The sequence below is a fragment of the Pelophylax lessonae genome (assembly GCF_965119305.1).
Source record: "Pelophylax lessonae genome assembly, chromosome: 1".
NCBI lineage: Eukaryota > Metazoa > Chordata > Amphibia > Anura > Ranidae > Pelophylax > Pelophylax lessonae.
Genome location: NC_138768.1, coordinates 839,881,049 through 839,898,516, shown reverse-complemented (window position 1 = coordinate 839,898,516; position 17,468 = coordinate 839,881,049).

The window sequence follows — 17,468 nt, the reverse complement described above, 5'->3', positions numbered from 1 at the left end:
TACACACCTCATCTTGCTGGGCCTTTTTTGAGACATCCCATGCAGATAAAACAGTTGCGATCTGCAAGATTTGTAAGAAGGGTATAAAACGTGGCAAAAATGTCAACCACCTGGGTACAAGCTGCCTAAACAGGCATTTGACAACCCACCACTCGGCCCGTTGGCAGGAGCATTTAAAGAACCCACAAAAGGGCCAAAGATTGGTCGGTCGGCCTCCTAGTTCTCCTCGCGCTCCTCCTCATGCTCCATCTGCTCCACCTGCTCCACCTGCACATCAGTCTGTTCCTGGCCCTGCTATAGTCACTCGTCACCTGTTGGCAGCCTCCACTGGCAGGGATGATGATATAGCAGGCAGTGTCGCATCTACCTCCAGCACACCACCAGCTGTATCATCTAGACGCCAAATTTCGATTCCACACATGCTGGAACGAAAAAAAATGTATACTCCCCGCCACCCACATGCCCAGCGTCTAAACAGTAGTTTGGCTAAACTACTGGCTCTGCAACTATTACCATTTAACCTGGTAGAGTCTGCTCCCTTCCGTGACTTCGCAAAATGTGCAGTTCCACAGTGGCAGGTGCCAAGTCGGCATTACTTTTCCCGTAAGGCCCTGCCATCCCTATACCAACATGTGGAAGGCAATGTAGTGTCATCCCTGGCCAAGTCAGTCAGCCGTAAGATACACTTGACGGCTGACACTTGGTCAAGCAAACATGGGCAGGGACGGTACATTTCTGTCACTGCTCACTGGGTGACACTGCTTGCCAGTGGAAGGGATTGTAGCCAGGGCTCGGTGCTGCAGCCAGTGTTGCCCCCACGTCTGCAAACAGCTGGTGGTGTCGCTGATCCGGGTAGATCGATCACTTCTACCCCCTCCTGCTCCTCCTCCTCTACCTCCTCCATGCCCTCCTCTGCAGAATGGTCCTTTGAATATGATGAGATACCACGTAAACGTTCAAAGGGCTATTCTATGTCTCAGGCCAAAAGGTGTCACGCAGTGCTGCAGCTTGTGTGTCTAGGGGACAGGCAGCACACTGCCCCTCAGATTCTTGGGGCTCTGCAGGCACAGGCCCAGAGGTGGTTGACACCACGCCAGCTGCAGCCAGGGATGGTGGTTACTGATAATGGGTCAAACCTCCTGGCCGCCCTTCGTCAGGGAAAGTTAACCCATGTGCCATGCCTGGCGCATGTCCTGAATCTCGTGGTACAGCGGTTTTTGAACTCGTACCCGGGAATGCAGGATGTGCTAAGGATGGCAAGAAGGGTGTGCAGTCACTTCAGGCGGTCGTACAGTGCCACTGCACGTTTGGCCGAAGTGCAGCGCGAGTTTCACCTGCCGGTACACCGCCTCATCTGTGACATGCCCACCCGCTGGAACTCCACCTTGGCTATGCTGCAGCGCCTGTACACGCAGCAGAGGGCCCTCAATGAATACCTATGCGAGTACGGCACCAGCACTGGCTCTGCGCGCCTGGGCTTCTTTTCACCACGGCAGTGGCTTTTGATTAAGGATGCATGCGCTGTCCTCTCGCCATTTGAGGAGGCCACAACGATGGTCAGCCGGGACAGCGCATGCATCAGTGACACCCTACCGGTACTGTTTTTGTTGGAGCACACTCTGCGTGGCATTATGGACAGGGCACTGGAGGCAGAGCAGCAGGAGGAAGAGGAGGACTTCCTTGCCTCTCAAGGCCCCCTTTATCCTGAGAATCTTGACCCCATTATGCCTAGCTCCCAGAGGCCCGAGCAGGATCCAGGGGTGGAAGAGGAGGAGGAGGACGATTCTGCGGGAACTTTTGCAGGGTTTGAGGAGGAGGAGGAGGAAGACATGCGGCAATCTGCAAGGCCTAGTTTGACTCCCTCGGGACACTTTGGAGTAGTACGTGGCTGGGAGGAGGAGGAGCTCGTTGAAGATAATGTCGTTATGAGTGACCCCGAGGAGTCAGCTTCTCAGGCCTTCGCTAATTTGCGACGCATGGGAAACATCATGCTTCAGAGCCTGCGAAAGGACCCCAGAATCAAGGCCATTAAAGAGACTAACCACTATTGGTTGGCCACCCTACTTGACCCCCGGTACAAGTGTAAAGTCTCGGAGCTTTTCCCATCCACCCATAGAGTCCACAGGATCAAATCCCTTGAGGACAGTCTCAAGAGGAATCTGGTGAACATGTTCCCCGACTCCCGTAGGGTGCAGGGGCGGGGACAACCTACCATGGATTCTACTGGTGGTCACGAGAGGAGCGTTGGAGAAGGCGTGCGGTTGACGGATGCCTTTCGGTCTTTTTTTAGTCCTCACCGCCCAGGCCTCTCAGCTGCCACATCGCATCGACACCGTCTGCATCACATGGTGGACGATTACGTGAGGGCACAAAGTGACACAGAGGGCTTTTCATGTGACGAATCCGATCCACTGGCATACTGGGTCTTAAGATTAGACCACTGGCCAGAACTGGCCCAGTATGCCATGGAGTTGTTGGCCTGCCCTGCTTCCAGTGTCCTATCGGAACGGGCATTCAGCGCAGCAGGAGGATTCGTCACAGACCATCGAACTAGACTCTCCACCGACTCAGTCGACCGTTTGACATTCATTAAGATGAATCAGTCGTGGATATCAAGCTTTGATGCACCTGATGCAGACCTTGTAGACTAGGCTATCGTTGTGATGTGGCAGTTGAGCCTCAGTTTAAGCCTGGACCATGGTGCCACCCTCAAACCCTCCTCTCATTCTCTTTACGTTCACAGAACCTCATTTTGGTTATGACAAAAACGACAATGTTTGCGCACCTGTTCCACAGGTGCACACCTTTACAATTTTTGGGCCTCCTTCAACACCAGCTCTTTGGGGTTAAGGTGGGGAGGCTATGCTAAAACAAAAACGACAATGTTTGCGCACCTGTTCCACAGGTGCACACCTTTACAATTTTTGGGCCTCCTTCAACACCAGCTCTTTGGGGTTAAGGTGGGGAGGCTATGCTAAAACAAAAACTACAATGTTTGCGCACCTGTTCCACAGGTGCACACCTTTACAATTTTTGGGCCTCCTTCAACGCCAGCTCTTTGGGGTTAAGGTGGGGAGGCTATGCTAAAACAAAAACGACAATGTTTGCGCACCTGTTCCACAGGTGCACACCTTTACAATTTTTGGGCCTCCTTCAACACCAGCTCTTTGGGGTTAAGGTGGGGAGGCTATGCTAAACAAAAACTACCATGTTTGCGAACCTGTTCCACAGGTGCACACCTTTACAATTTTTGGGCCTCCTTCAACACCAGCTCTTTGGGGTTAAGGTGGGGAGGCTATGCTAAAACAAAAACGACAATGTTTGCGCACCTGTTCCACAGGTGCACACCTTTACAATTTTTGGGCCTCCTTCAACACCAGCTCTTTGGGGTTAAGGTGGGGAGGCTATGCTAAAACAAAAACTACAATGTTTGCGCACCTGTTCCACAGGTGCACACCTTTACAATTTTTGGGCCTCCTTCAACGCCAGCTCTTTGGGGTTAAGGTGGGGAGGCTATGCTAAAACAAAAACTACAATGTTTGCGAACCTGTTCCACAGGTGCACACCTTTACAATTTTTGGGCCTCCTTCAACGCCAGCTCTTTGGGGTTAAGGTGGGGAGGCTATGCTAAAACAAAAACTACAATGTTTGCGCACCTGTTCCACAGGTGCACACCTTTACAATTTTTGGGCCTCCTTCAACACCAGCTCTTTGGGGTTAAGGTGGGGAGGCTATGCTAAACAAAAACTACCATGTTTGCGAACCTGTTCCACAGGTGCACACCTTTACAATTTTTGGGCCTCCTTCAACGCCAGCTCTTTGGGGTTATGGTGGGGAGGCTCCGCCAACACCAAAACTACCATGTTTGCGCACCTGTTCCACAGGTGCACACCTTCATAATTTTTACGCCTTCTTCAACACCAGCTCTTTGGGCTTACAGTGGTATGGCTCCGCCAACACCCAAACAACAATTTTTGCGCACCTGTCACACAGATGCATATCATTGTAATTTTTTTCCTTACAAAGGCAATTATTGCTTTCATTACCAGCACTTTCATAGGGATATGGTGTCAAGGCATCGTCCGCACCACCAAATGCCCAATTTTTAAGCATCCTTTACTTCTATTCAAAGTCAAGAGACAACAGTATTCATCCAAAACATCTCTAATCTTGTTCACTCTGCACTACATTGTGGCCCCTACCCCTAACCCTCAATGTATCCGTGCATATATGTCTGTTTCTTGTGAGATTTCAAGTTAAAGTGCACCAAACACCATTTTACATGAAATAAAGTGCAATTACATACATCTTTGGACTTCTTGAAACATTTGGTAATAAAAGCCCCATTGTGGAAATACACCCGTTAATTATATGCACATTTAAAGAGACAGCACCTTTTTCCAAAAAAACCTCTAATCTTGTTCCCAGTGCACTGCATTATGTCCCCATCATACACATTGGCTGAGCCGTTGATTAGGAGCAAAAGAAAGGTGCGGTTAAGCAAAAAAGTCATTTTTGAAGGTTTGGTATGCCGTAATTCTGGTTCTGGACATGCTACAGAGCTGAAACTTCACAGGTACACCTTTTAGACCCCCCAGACACTAAATCCAAAGAAATCTCTTTTTTTTTTTTTTTTTTTTAATTTTTTCAATAATTTGCTATCTATCAAATACGACAATTTTTAAGAACTTTTTTTTGTGTGATTAATAGTCCCTGGGGCATGACCCAGAACCCTAGGCACTTTTTAGGGGCATTTATTGGGTTTTAGGGCTTAAAAATTGTGTTTTTTGATTACAGAAGTTCGGGTCCCATTGATTTCAATGGGGTTCTGAAATCCAAACCGAACTTTCGTGAAGTTCGGGTGTTCTGGTCGAACCGAACTTTTCAAAAGTTCGATCATCCCTACTTGTGACATCAATAAAAGTGATTAGAAAAAGAAAAGTAAAGGGACACTGTAAAAAAAAAAAAAAAAATTATTAATTTCAAAACGTTTATTTAAAGTGCCCCTGTCTCCTCATGATCACACCAGTGATCGACCAATATCGTTTTTTATTGCCGATACCGATATTTTGGTCATCGGATATCGGTATCGGCCGATATTTTCAGACATTTAAAATTTTTTATTTTTATTTTCCACAGGTACTCTGGTGGAGGGAACTGGGGGTCTAAAAGACCCCAACCCACACCCCCCCCCCCCGCACTTAAAAGCATTCAAAACGCCAAGTTTGGTTGTTTTGAAAGCTCACATTTTTTTTAATTTGCCGCTGATTACCCAGAATTGATGTCATGATCACTTCCGGGTTTTTACATGGAGACCCGATCAGAGCCAAATGCGGCTTTGATCGGGTCTTCTCTTCAGCGGCCGTGCTGGTAGGATTCCCGGGTCTCCCGGTGGGACGGGAGACCCGGGCGAGCTGCGGAAGGCGGCAGGAGTGGATAGACGTCCCCTCCCGCTCCTTGTAATGACAGCCGAGCAGCTTCTCAGCCGCATCGGTTTTCATTACAAGACAGCTGACAGTCGGCTATGGACGTCGATACCGGGGTGATGCCTCTAGCTGTAAGCATCACTCCGGTACAGCACTTTCCCGAAATATCGGCAACATCGATAACCTCAGGTGCTGATTCTGATATATCGGGGAAAGTGAATATCGGCCCCCGATATATCGGCATTGCCGATAATCGGTCGATCCCTAGATCACAAACGCGTTGGTCCAGCACGTACGCAAGCAGCTATCATCCCATACATGTGAAGTATCACTGGGCAGTAATTTTAGCACCAGACCTTCTCTGTAAATCTAAAGTGGTAACCTGTAAAGGCTTTTCAAATGTTGCCAATGAATAGTATGTTTTTTGCCATTGCACGGGAAAGCCTGACAGGTTTGGTATCTATTTACTCGGCGTAACATCATCTTTTATATTTTAGCAAAAAAATTGGGTTATGTATTGTATAAAGAAGGATTGAACCTCTGGTCCCAGTTACCAGTAGGGTCATTAGAAATGGGACTTTATTTGGGTAGGTAACATAGCAAGGTAAGCGTATATAGTACAAACAGATCCACTCATTCAACGCGTTTCGCAGTATAACAAACTACACGTTGCTTCATCAGGAACGAGTAGAGGGTTTTTCATCTATTTGCTTATAAAGAGAAGAAAATACAATAAGTCACATTATTCATATCATTACAACCAGATTTGAAATACATAGATCAAAGTCATCAGCTTAAAGGTTATGTATTGTTATGTATTGTGTTTTATTGCTTTAAAATTCAAAAATGATTATTGTATTTTTTTCCGAAACAATTGCACTTAAAAAAACTGCTGTGCAAATACAGTGTAACATAAAAATATGCAAAATCCACCATTTTATTCTCTAGGGCCTCTGCTTAAAAAAAGGTATAATGTTTGGAGGTTCTAAATAATTTTCTAGCAAAAAAAAATACTAATTTTTACATGTAAACAAAAATGTCAGAAAAAGGCCTGGGGAGTCAAGTGGTTAAAAATTGAGCTGTTGGTACTGTGTATATGTGACCCAGAAACGCAGGGCACGCGGTGCCATGATTTGTGGTGAGCAGTGTCCCTAAGACACAACACATCACGATCAGGGTAAAGAGCCAATGACAGCGGCTCTTAATCACGTGAACAGCTGTGTCCAATCACAGCTGATGACGATGTAAACACACTTGCTGGTTATCGACATTCCTTTCCTTGCGCAGCATGAGGAGAGGAGAGAGCCGGTAACCAGATAGTGTAAAAGGGGACATCTGCACTGATAATCAGTGCATTGATCATTAGTGTCCTGATTATCAGTGCAGCCCCAACAGTGTCCATCAGTGCTGCCAATCAGTGCTGCCAATCAGTGCCTCCTTATCTATGCCGCCTATCAGTGCACATCAATTCTGCTTATCAGTGCCCCTCAGTACTGCCTTTCAGTGGCCATCGGTGCCACCTATCAGTGCCACCTATTGGTACCCATCAGTGCTGCTTATCAGTGCCAATTAGTGTAGCATATCGGTGCAGCCTCATCAGTCCCCACCAGTGCCACTTCATCAGAGCCCATCAGTGCTGCCTAACAGTGCCCATCAGTCCTGCCTTCTCAGTGACCATCAGTGCCGCCTCATCTGAGCCCATCAGTGCAGCCCATCAGTACTGCCTATTAGTGCTAATCAGTGCAAAATCATCAGTGCACATCAAGTAAGGAGAAATTTTACTTGTTTGCAAAATATGATAACAGAAACTTAAAAGATAAAGATAATGAAAAACTTTTTTTTTTCATAATTTTTTGGTCGTTTATGAATTTGTTTATGAAAAAATTAAAAACCCCAATGATGATTAAATACCACCAAAAGAAAGCTTTGTGTGAGAAAAAAAAGCATAAAAGTTTCATATGGGTACAGTGTTGCATAACCAAGCAATTCATTCAAAGTGCGACTGGAAGCTGAAAATTGGCCTGGGCAGGAAGGGAGTAAAAGTGCCCAGTAGGCAAGTGGTTAAAGATCACACCAAAGACTCTAAAGTTAGTTTCAGTCTGTTTCTAACAGCTCAAAAACACCAGCTGTGCGTTTACATTATAATACGGCCAGGATGCAAAGACTGTTGTAATAGAAAGTAACATAATATTTCAGTGCCTCAGTTGTGAATTTTAAAGACAGATTTCTCCACAATGCCTATAGTTACAGAGGAGAATGGGGGGCTTGTTTATAAGTGCTTTCACTTCTCGTTCATAATATTTAAATGCTTTAGTATCCATAGCCTGAGAAAAGGCTCACTTTAAAACTACTCTGTTGCTAAACTGAAATTGAAAAAAAAGTACTTAAAGCGGAGTTCCACCCAAAATTGGAACTTCCGTTTTAGGTAGTAATAACCCCCTGACATGCCACATTTGGGTGGGAGCGGGTACCTAGTTTTGACAGGTACCCGCTCCCACTTCCGCTCGGAGCGCTACGGCGCCCTGAACGGAAGTTCTCCTCTCCCCTTCCCTCCCTGCAATCTTCTGGGACATGTCAGAGGTCCCAGAAGATTGCACGCCAATCAAGACGCGCAACTTGCGCATGCGCAGTGCGTACCCGGCTGTGAAGCTTCAAATTGTCACAGCCGGGTGCCCACACCAGTGATGCCGGCGCCGCCGAGACCAGAGGGAAGAGGATTGAGGCTTCGGGCAGCCGCATCGCTGGACCGTGGGACAGGTGAGTGAAAAGGCTGGAATTCCGCTTTAAAGCAGAACTACACTGCATCTGAGCACCACAAACCAAAAATGTAATTCATTTATAGTATTCAAAGCAAACTCACCCATCTATCCACATCTCCATGCTTTTTTATTGCTGAGAAATCACTTTCAAAAACACCCCCTGGCATTTCTGGCTGTGGCTATCTTGAATAAGATAGGACCGGGCTGGCTGTTCCATTCCCTATGAGGCACACTGCAGCCAAGCACACAGCAGTTCTACTGGCTCTAGGTGCATGTCTTTTTGAAGTTTAATACTGGTTGAACTTGGTTAGGCTGCGCCGCAAGCCTTGACATACTCCAAATTTAGTGCATGGTATAATAGAGGACACTCTCTAGCTACGACTGACTCTTTGGGGTAAAACTCCTCTTTAGACTAGTGATAGGTGAACTACAGCTCAGTGGACTCCAATGCAAGAGCAAACCTGAGACAGAAAATCTGGAACAGTGTCTCCAAGGTTTAACAAGGACGGTCCCTAAGATCTCTCTCTCAAGCCTGTACTCACTGTGCTCTGTGTGGTTGAATGTTTTCCTGCAGTACCAGCCAGCTTCTCTACTGTATGCCTCCAGGCAAGATCCTCTGTAGACTTCCTCAAAACTGCTCCCAGCAACTTTAGACATGGACCCCACCCCCTCAGCTCTTGCAGGACTGGGACCCCAGTGGCCTCCTGCAGACTTCAGCTAATTGACAGATAGGGCCACAGACCTCGGGCTTGGTCTTCTCCCACAGGACAAGGACCCTGCTGTTCTAGGCTCCAATCTATTTACACACACCTCAGTCCCCTACTGATCATTCTTCCTTCCTCCCAACCAACTAGATTCTAGAACTCACTAGAAATCAGGGGGAAGTAGTTGAGCCTGCAACCAGGATAACTCAGAAGATTCAGAGAGAGTGAAGTTCCACTTTATCTGTAAAGAAAGAACTGAACTATAAAGAATAGTTGATAACCACTTCTTATGGTGCTGCACCACCAAACACAACTCTGACGCAGAGAAGCAATCCCCTGAGGTCTATTCAGAAGCCAATCCTTGTGGGACTGTAGATCTCCTGGTTCCATGCTACTCTTGGTGGTAACCTTCTTTCATCTTGGGTGTGGTTCTTCACTCAGAATGTACAAGTTTATTGCAGATGGCACTATGGGTAGGAGGGTGAAGTCTGGACTAGGATCTCTCTACCCTACCCTAGAATTGTAAACAAACTACGGGTCAGTCTCTTCTAGATCTCTCTTTAAAGTCCCTCATGGTTACCTTTTAGATCTCACACTGGACTTCCACCAAGCTCAAGCTCCCTGGCAATTGAAGTTCAAATGGTATCTCAATCTTTATTTTCCAAGGCAAGACAGCATGGAAAAATTTCTGTGTACAAATTCCCAATCGACCAGTCACCTCATGTTCATATGTGGGGACAGTTGCAGCTTCTACTAGGCCTTGCGCTCTTTTTTGTTCAGCAGCCAACACATTCAGGTGTGTGATAAAGAATGATTTAACAATTTTCAGTCGAATTTTGGCAGCTAGGTTGGTCTATATTACCTTTTCTTTCATTTCACCCTTTCAATCTGGCTTCATTCCAAATAAACAGATCTCAGATAATATACGTTTGGCCACAAACATCATACAAGATGCCAATATTTTCCTTAAAGAGGTTTTACTAGTAAGCCTAGATATTAATAAGGCTTTTGACAGTGTTATTTGGCATTATCTTTCTTTACTCCTACAATAATATGGATTTCAAGGTGAATTTATTTATGGCTTTTAAGCCCTATAAGCCTCTCTTAAAATTTAAGCGGTTATTTTCACTTAGTAGGGGTACAAGGCACGGGTGTCCTCTGTCACCCCTGCTTTTTGCATTGGGGTTAGAGCCGTTAGCTACAGCTATCATTCACCACCCTGATATCAAGGGTTATTCTAACAGTCAGAGTTTTACAAGTTATGTATGAATGCAAATGACGTACTTTTATTAATTACCCAACCCACAACTTCTCTGCCAAATCTGTAAGAGGAATTGACTAAATTTTTAGCTCTAACAGGCCTTATGGTCAACCATAAAAAATCTATGGCTTTGCCTATTAAGGTGCCCCCTTCTAGGTAGGAGGTGCTCAGAGAAGTTTTCTCTTCATTTGGTTCACTTCTATATTATAGATGGGCATTGCCCTACCCTCAATTTTTCAAGCTTTTTTTCAAATGTATTTATCTTCCTATTGCTACTAAAATTCAGTAGATGCTTAAATTATGGTTGCCATTTTGTATCTCCTTTTTAGAGAAAGTCATAGCTATTAAAGCGGAGTTCCACCCTGGGAAAGCTTTTTTAATAAAAATAACCCCGGGACAGTCAGGGCTAGTGCATTCCACAATGGCTAGCCTCTGATCTGTCCCGGGTTCCACTTACCTTTTAGAAGAAATACTTACCTTGAAAATGTATTGTCCAGCGCTGCCATCTCAGGTGTGGGCAGCTTGAAGCCAGCGCGATCCTCTTCTGTGTCCTCTTCCGTCTTTTTTGGTCCCACAATGCACTGCACCGGCCCCGCCGTCACTTTCGGTGCCACAGCGTCATCCCTGCACAGCTTCTGGGCATGCCCAGAAGCTGTTTAGCAAGGTATGACGGCGCCCGCACCGGAACTGACGTCGGGGCCGGTGCAGGCGCATTGATTCCTGTGAGCGATGACGTTCAGCTCCCAGGAATCATTGCAAGCCCGGAAGTGACGAATCGCCGTGGCCGCTGAGGGGAGGAAGAGGAAGTAAGGTAAGTATATTTTCTTCTAAACCAGGTAAGTAAAAAAAAAAAATCTGCTTTAAAATGAACGTTCTACCCAAATTACTCTATTTGTTTAGAGCCCTACTGATTAGAACCTTTAAGTCTTATCTATCACATTTTTAGTGGGATTTGAATGAATGTATTTGGTTTAATAAACAACCCAGTAATGCTATATCTAGTTTATATCATTCACATAAATAGGGAGGTCTGGCTTTACCGCAGATACTGTATGGCTTTATTATCTGGCCTCTCAACTTACGCAATAGGCTCAGTGGAACATTATGGACTCTAAAGTCCCTTGGCTTAAATTTGAGAGTAATTCTATCTCATCATATTTTCTACCGGGTTTGCTTTGATGTAATATAACTCCTATAAAGGAACTATTATCATGTAATCTTTTAGTTGACTAGTCTCTTAAACTTTGGAACCTCTATAGAAATACTGTAAGTTTCAAAGTTTCAATTAACATCCAACATATTACCATAGTCTTCATATTTAGGAGCTCCCAGATCTGTGACGTCCTTTTCCCAACCTCAAAATTTCCAATAGTGGAAAACCCATGCGATGACTAATTTTTCCCACTTTCTGGAGGGTTCTACCTTTAGCTCCAAAATTCGAGATTGGTACCCTTTGAGTTTTTTTCCTTTTCTACAAATCAGGCACTTTTATGCCACGCATTATGCGCCTTCTCTGTCCATTTCTCATACCACTTATGAGTGCGTTTGCCATAAACATCCTCAGGGGAAGGGACTGATTTTAAATCTCTGTAATTGTCTCTCAGCTACTGAGATAGTCACCAAACTCTCCTATATGGCTTGTTGGGAGGAGAAGATTGAAGAGCAATTTTCGGAGCAGGAGTGTGACACTATGTGGTACAATCTCTAACAAATAAGGAAACAGCACTTACCTTTTCACCAGATAGTATTATACTCTACTTAAAATACATGCTATTTACCCACAGGCCCCACAATCCTGTTTCAGTGGTTGCTTCAAACTTGGCTCCTTTTTACGTATATTTTGAGATTGTGAAAAAAAAGCTCCAGTCTAGCAAGAGATTTTTAATTTAACTGCTAAATTAGTTGACAAACAGATTACTCTGAGGCAGGAAAAATGCCTATTGTTCCTTACCAGTGGTGGCTGGTGCTCCATGGGTGGGGGGCGGCAGATGGACCTGACCAGGGACCACACCAGCTCCAGCCAACACACCATACCCCCCCCTGCTCCCTGGTTCACTCACCCTGTGATGCCCCTGGACTGACATGTGGAGGCGGCAGCGGCTTCCTCCTCAGTTTTCTCCGTGTCCCCCATTCATTGGTCGGGCTTCCCCCATATCTCCTCCCTCCTCCTCCTTCGCCAATAGGATGGATTCTTCTTTCGGCCAATCAGGAAACGGGTCTCAGGGCCTGCTTCCTAATTGGCCAGGAGGAGAATCCGTGTGACAATAGCGAATATTAATTCGCTATTGTCACACAACTGGGTGGGCTCAGGGCGCAGTGCTCTGCGCTTCGAGCCCACCCTTTTTTGAAGCCTATTAGAGCCTCTGGCTCTAATCACGTGCTTAAAAAAAAAAAATATCCCCCATTGGAATCCATGCATCCGTCACCCTGCATGTAGATTAGGGGGCCTGATGCATGGATAGGGGGAGCGGCGCCTCTGCGCCCCTAATGGATGGGCCACCACTGTTCCTTACAATCCTGGACCTTCCATGTCCCTTGGGACAGCTAATACAGACACTCTGATTTGCTATGCCTTGGGTTATCATAAAGCAATGAAAATCATCTGATATCCCTTTCTTACATATCATCTCTAGAGTGGACACAATAATGTTGAGGAAAAAAAAAATACTTCATATCATTAATAATGAAAAAACCTTGCTTTGATGCCAAGTGGAATTCCTACATTCTTTATTGCTTATCTACTGTAGATCAATCATGGCTGTTTATGCTGTATTTCTCTGGCACTGCAAATGCTTTACTGTGCCTCTTCTACTTTTTTTTATTTTTTATATCCACTTATACAAAAGATACACCTGTATTTTTTTTTAATTTATTTTCCATCTGAATATTGCAATTGTGCCCTTTTGATTGTTCTTTATTTTGGTACATGTATGTTTTATATAGGGCTTTTTTTCTCAGAGAATAGGTGCAGAACTTCCCCCTTCCAAGTCTCCCTTGTCTCTGCCCACCACCCACCTCTGAGCACCGTCCCTTGGTTCCACCCCCAACCCACCACTACTTTTAGAAAATTCAGAACCAAGTATCATTTTGTGGTGCTAAGTAATATGTATGGAATTTATTAATGAAAACAAGAAAAGCAATAAAATAGATCCACTGTAGCTAGCAACAATAGATCCACCCCAGCAACAATAGATCCATCCCAGCAACAATAGATCCAGCCCAGGAACAATGGACTGCCAACAGCAGACAAACAATAGACCCTCCAGCAGCCAGCAACGATAGACCCATCCCTCGGGAGGAGATTCCTTCAAACAATCATTTACCCTCCTGCATCAGTCCATGCGCTAGGCCCAAGGAATAGGAGAGACTGAAATTTTAAGGTGGTGTAGCACTACTCCCTTGGGAGCTGCAGGTTATGGATTCCCCTGGGTTACCCATAGCAACAACATCATGGTTTAGCATTTTTAAAGTGCTTGGCTCAGTCAAGGGTTTTGTATTTTTGTTGGAACGTCTAGAAATAACTGAGTGCGGCAAGCCTCTGCTTCACCTTGTCAGTAGCAGTGAAGAAGAATTTAATAGACTTGTATCACTCTGTGAATTGCTCTTCAGGGCCTAGGCACCCCATTAATCCCTATTCTTCAGGGTTCTACACGGCACCCCCTTTACTGTACTTCCCTTTGTGTGAGCTAGCTCCTTGATCCCCTGACTTCACTGGAGTGGTCCCCTTCCTGGGCCGACCCTTTGGCAAGTCCCACAGTACTCACGGACACTGTTTTCCCCAAGAGACTCTGCCAGCAACTCCACCGTCAGCTACACTGGATCCTCTGCAGCTCAGCTCCACACCTGGTTCACTAGGCCGACTGCCTAAGACCACCATCCTCACACACTGCAGGAGGAGAGACCAGCCTTCTGCCTCCTCCTGGGACTCTGCTTCCCACCAAAGATGCCCTGTGACATGTCCCCCCGGCTTTTATGAGCAATCCCAGGATGCAATGCAAGAATACTCTCCCACTGTGACTCCCACAAAAGCAGAGATGTATAGTAACGAAGTAGAACTACTTAAGTACTGTACTTAAGTACCGAAATGCGGTATCTGTACTTTCCTAGAGTAGAATTTTTTTCTCCTACTTCTACTTTTACTTCACTACATTTTTTCAATGATTTCGATACTTCTACTCAAGTATTTTTTTTTTGTGCTGCATAGTTACTCGTTACAATTATAAAAATTACCACTGCCAGAACAGTAGATGGCAGGTTGCATAAAGCTCAAAAAAATGTGTATAATGTCATTTGTAAATTAGCGCATACGAAAATAAAGGCTGTGTATAATAAAAGCTGCTATACCAAATCTTTCCAATAAAAAGAAAATATGAAACAAACAAATAAATGGTGCTACAGCGCTTAAAGTGCATCAAGAAACTACTAACAAACACAGGTTAATCATTTGAATAAATCATTTGAAATAATAAAAAACAATATGATGTTCAAACTTTTGACTTCTTTCTTTAATAACTACATAACACAGTACTTGTACTTCTACTTTCAGTACTTGAGTAGAATTTTTTTTTCAAAACTACTGGTACTTTTTACTTTTAGTACTTAAGTAGCAAATTTTTTGAAAAAACTACTTGCAATACTTAAGTAAAAAAAATGTTGAATACTTTAGTACTTCTACTTAAGTAACTTTTTCTGCGAGCACTTCCACTTCTACTCAAGTAATTTTTTGATCGAGCACTTGTACTTTTACTCAAGTAGAAATTTTGAGTACTTTATACAAGTCTGCACAAAAGCCAATGTGTCACTGGGTGGGTTTCCTCCACTGTCCAACAAGCTCCCTCAAGGGATACAGTGGGGACACTCGCTCAGACCCAATGAATCACACCTGGAGACATGCAACAGGCAACCAAAAAGATCAGGCTCCCCTAATAAGCAGAATGAGCAATAGATGCGTTTGCCTAGCACCTAACTACCTAGGAGGGTGCTATAGTGACATCTTCACAAGGCAACAGTCCAGGAAAAAAGAGATAGAACAGGAAGTTCACCACATCTTTAATAGTTCTCCCAGCATGTATCAGCAGGTTTCCCAGGCCTACTGATTGGCCAGGCTATCGATTACCCATAACACAGATTCATACATCTCTAGCACACCTGCTGGAAAAAGCTCAAACAACACGTGACAAAGAAAATAAACTTAAGAAGTCACTTCTGTTGAGGTACAGTTAGCTTGACTATAGAAGCCAAAAAAATGTAAAAAGGAATTTAGCAAAAATATCACATCCTGACACATTCCTAACTTGCATTCCCCCCCACAGATTGTTTTCTTGAGCTTCCATATTTGAATCTCCATGGAGCACAAGGATAAAGCTTAATTTACTTATTTGGTGTGCCCTGACTGCTTTTGAAATCTCATCAGACTTCTGACAGATGGAACTTGAAGCCGACGGCCGGGTAGGAGAAGAATTGCTGACATCTTAACAGGTTGTCATTCTCTAAAGGCAACGTAGATGTTATTGTTCTGATGTATTTTTTCACGCATGATGTGCTTTAAAGAAAATATGTAGTCTTACCTAAACTTCTGTTTTATGGGAAGAGCAATATATAATCGAGTTATATGTTTTTTAAAAAAAGTCTTTCAATGGATTTTTAAATATAGCTAGTGCGCTAAAACCCTCTGCATATTAGTGTTGCAACTATACTTTATTATTCTGTGCTTGGGAATTTAAACAACTGTTGATCGAGTCACTCAAATTAAAATGAAAATTGTGTGGGGGACAAAACGTAGTAGTTAACCTAAAGCATCATAAAGCAAAAAATATATATAATGTGTAGCACCCTCTTGTGTGTGCTAGGTGTAAGGTCATTTTTTGTAGAGTAGGCTTGTTAGTGTATGTACATTTTTTCAGCTCAGGGCTAAGCCTGAGCTGTGAATCTGGGTCAGGGTTCAGTGAGTCAGGGCTGGATGATTTATCTTAGCAGCCTCTCTGATGACTCACCCTGCTTTCTGGGACATTGGAGAATGTTCTAGACATAGTGGGTGGAGGTTAGGAGAAGTTGCTTGGAATATTTACGAGGGCCTCAGCCAATCCCCAGTAAAGGGCTGACAGGGGGTAGGCCACCTCATAAATAGGCATGAGTCATGCCAGCAGGGTGTGTTGGGTGGAAGATGGAGGTCGAGTGCTGAGAAGGCTGTTGACACCCCTTCCCTGGGAGGGGGGTGACCTTGGGCTGGGGCTCGGGTGCTGGAAGGATCCTGCCATAGCACACGGGGGAAGCACGAGAGCAAGGAGAGAGGACAGCAGGAGCAGGTCAGTACTGGAAGATCTCCTGAGAGTCAGCTGGGTGGGCTAGTCAGTGTCAGTCTGGAGGACCGTGGTGGAGAAGTTAGCCCGGAGGGCTAGTAAAGGGGCAGCTGAAGCCAGGTGGGTTTGCGGTGCCTGAAAAGGTGGTTCTGGGATCAGTAGCCACAGGAGGAAGAGTACAAGCTGGACACTGTAATCTTTATTACACAACCAAGGGGCCTTGGGTTTCTGTGTAATGGGCCATTGCCTTTAATCTGTCAGATCGTCACACAGTGATCCAGCTGGGGTTCTGCAAGTGTCTGCTGGAGGAGGAAGTGGATATGGATAGAGTATATAGGGACTGTATATAGGAAGCATGTCCCTGAAGTTCTGCTAAAGTTACATGGACATCACATAACCTCCCATCCCTATCCAAGTTATTACCTCAATAAATAACAAAAGTAAGGTCACGGACTGTTGTTTGTCTACGGAGTGCCTATGAAAATTTGGTTTGTCTGGCTGTGCAGGGTGGGGGATCCCAGTTTAACTGCGGCTCCTTAAGGATTGTGTTACATATGTAAATGCAAGTATAACCCATGTCTGGTAATGAAGGTGTAAACTGAGGGGAGGGGGGGAATTTAAGTGTGGGGGGAGTGGTAAGAGGGAAATTTGGGTATAGGGGAAGGAAATTTGTCAAATCAAAGGGGCTCTGCAGTGCACATGGCCTTGAATTGAGGAGACCCATAACATACATGTGTGGCCCTTCCCCTCTATCTACTCTTTCCTCTATAGGTAAGGAATAATCGTAAAGAACTATATTATGTATAGTAGATATACAATACCCTTGGTGGTATTGTAAAGAGATTAAGTAAATCTAGATATCTTTTGCTCTGTCCTATGGAGGAGAGGAATGGAAAAAAATCGACAGACAAATTCCCACCACCAGGCCCCAAGGGGTCGATGAGTGTGCGGACATGCTGCGGAGCTGGTGTGACCTCCTATATCAGACCACCCCCACAATGGGCCCGTATATACATATG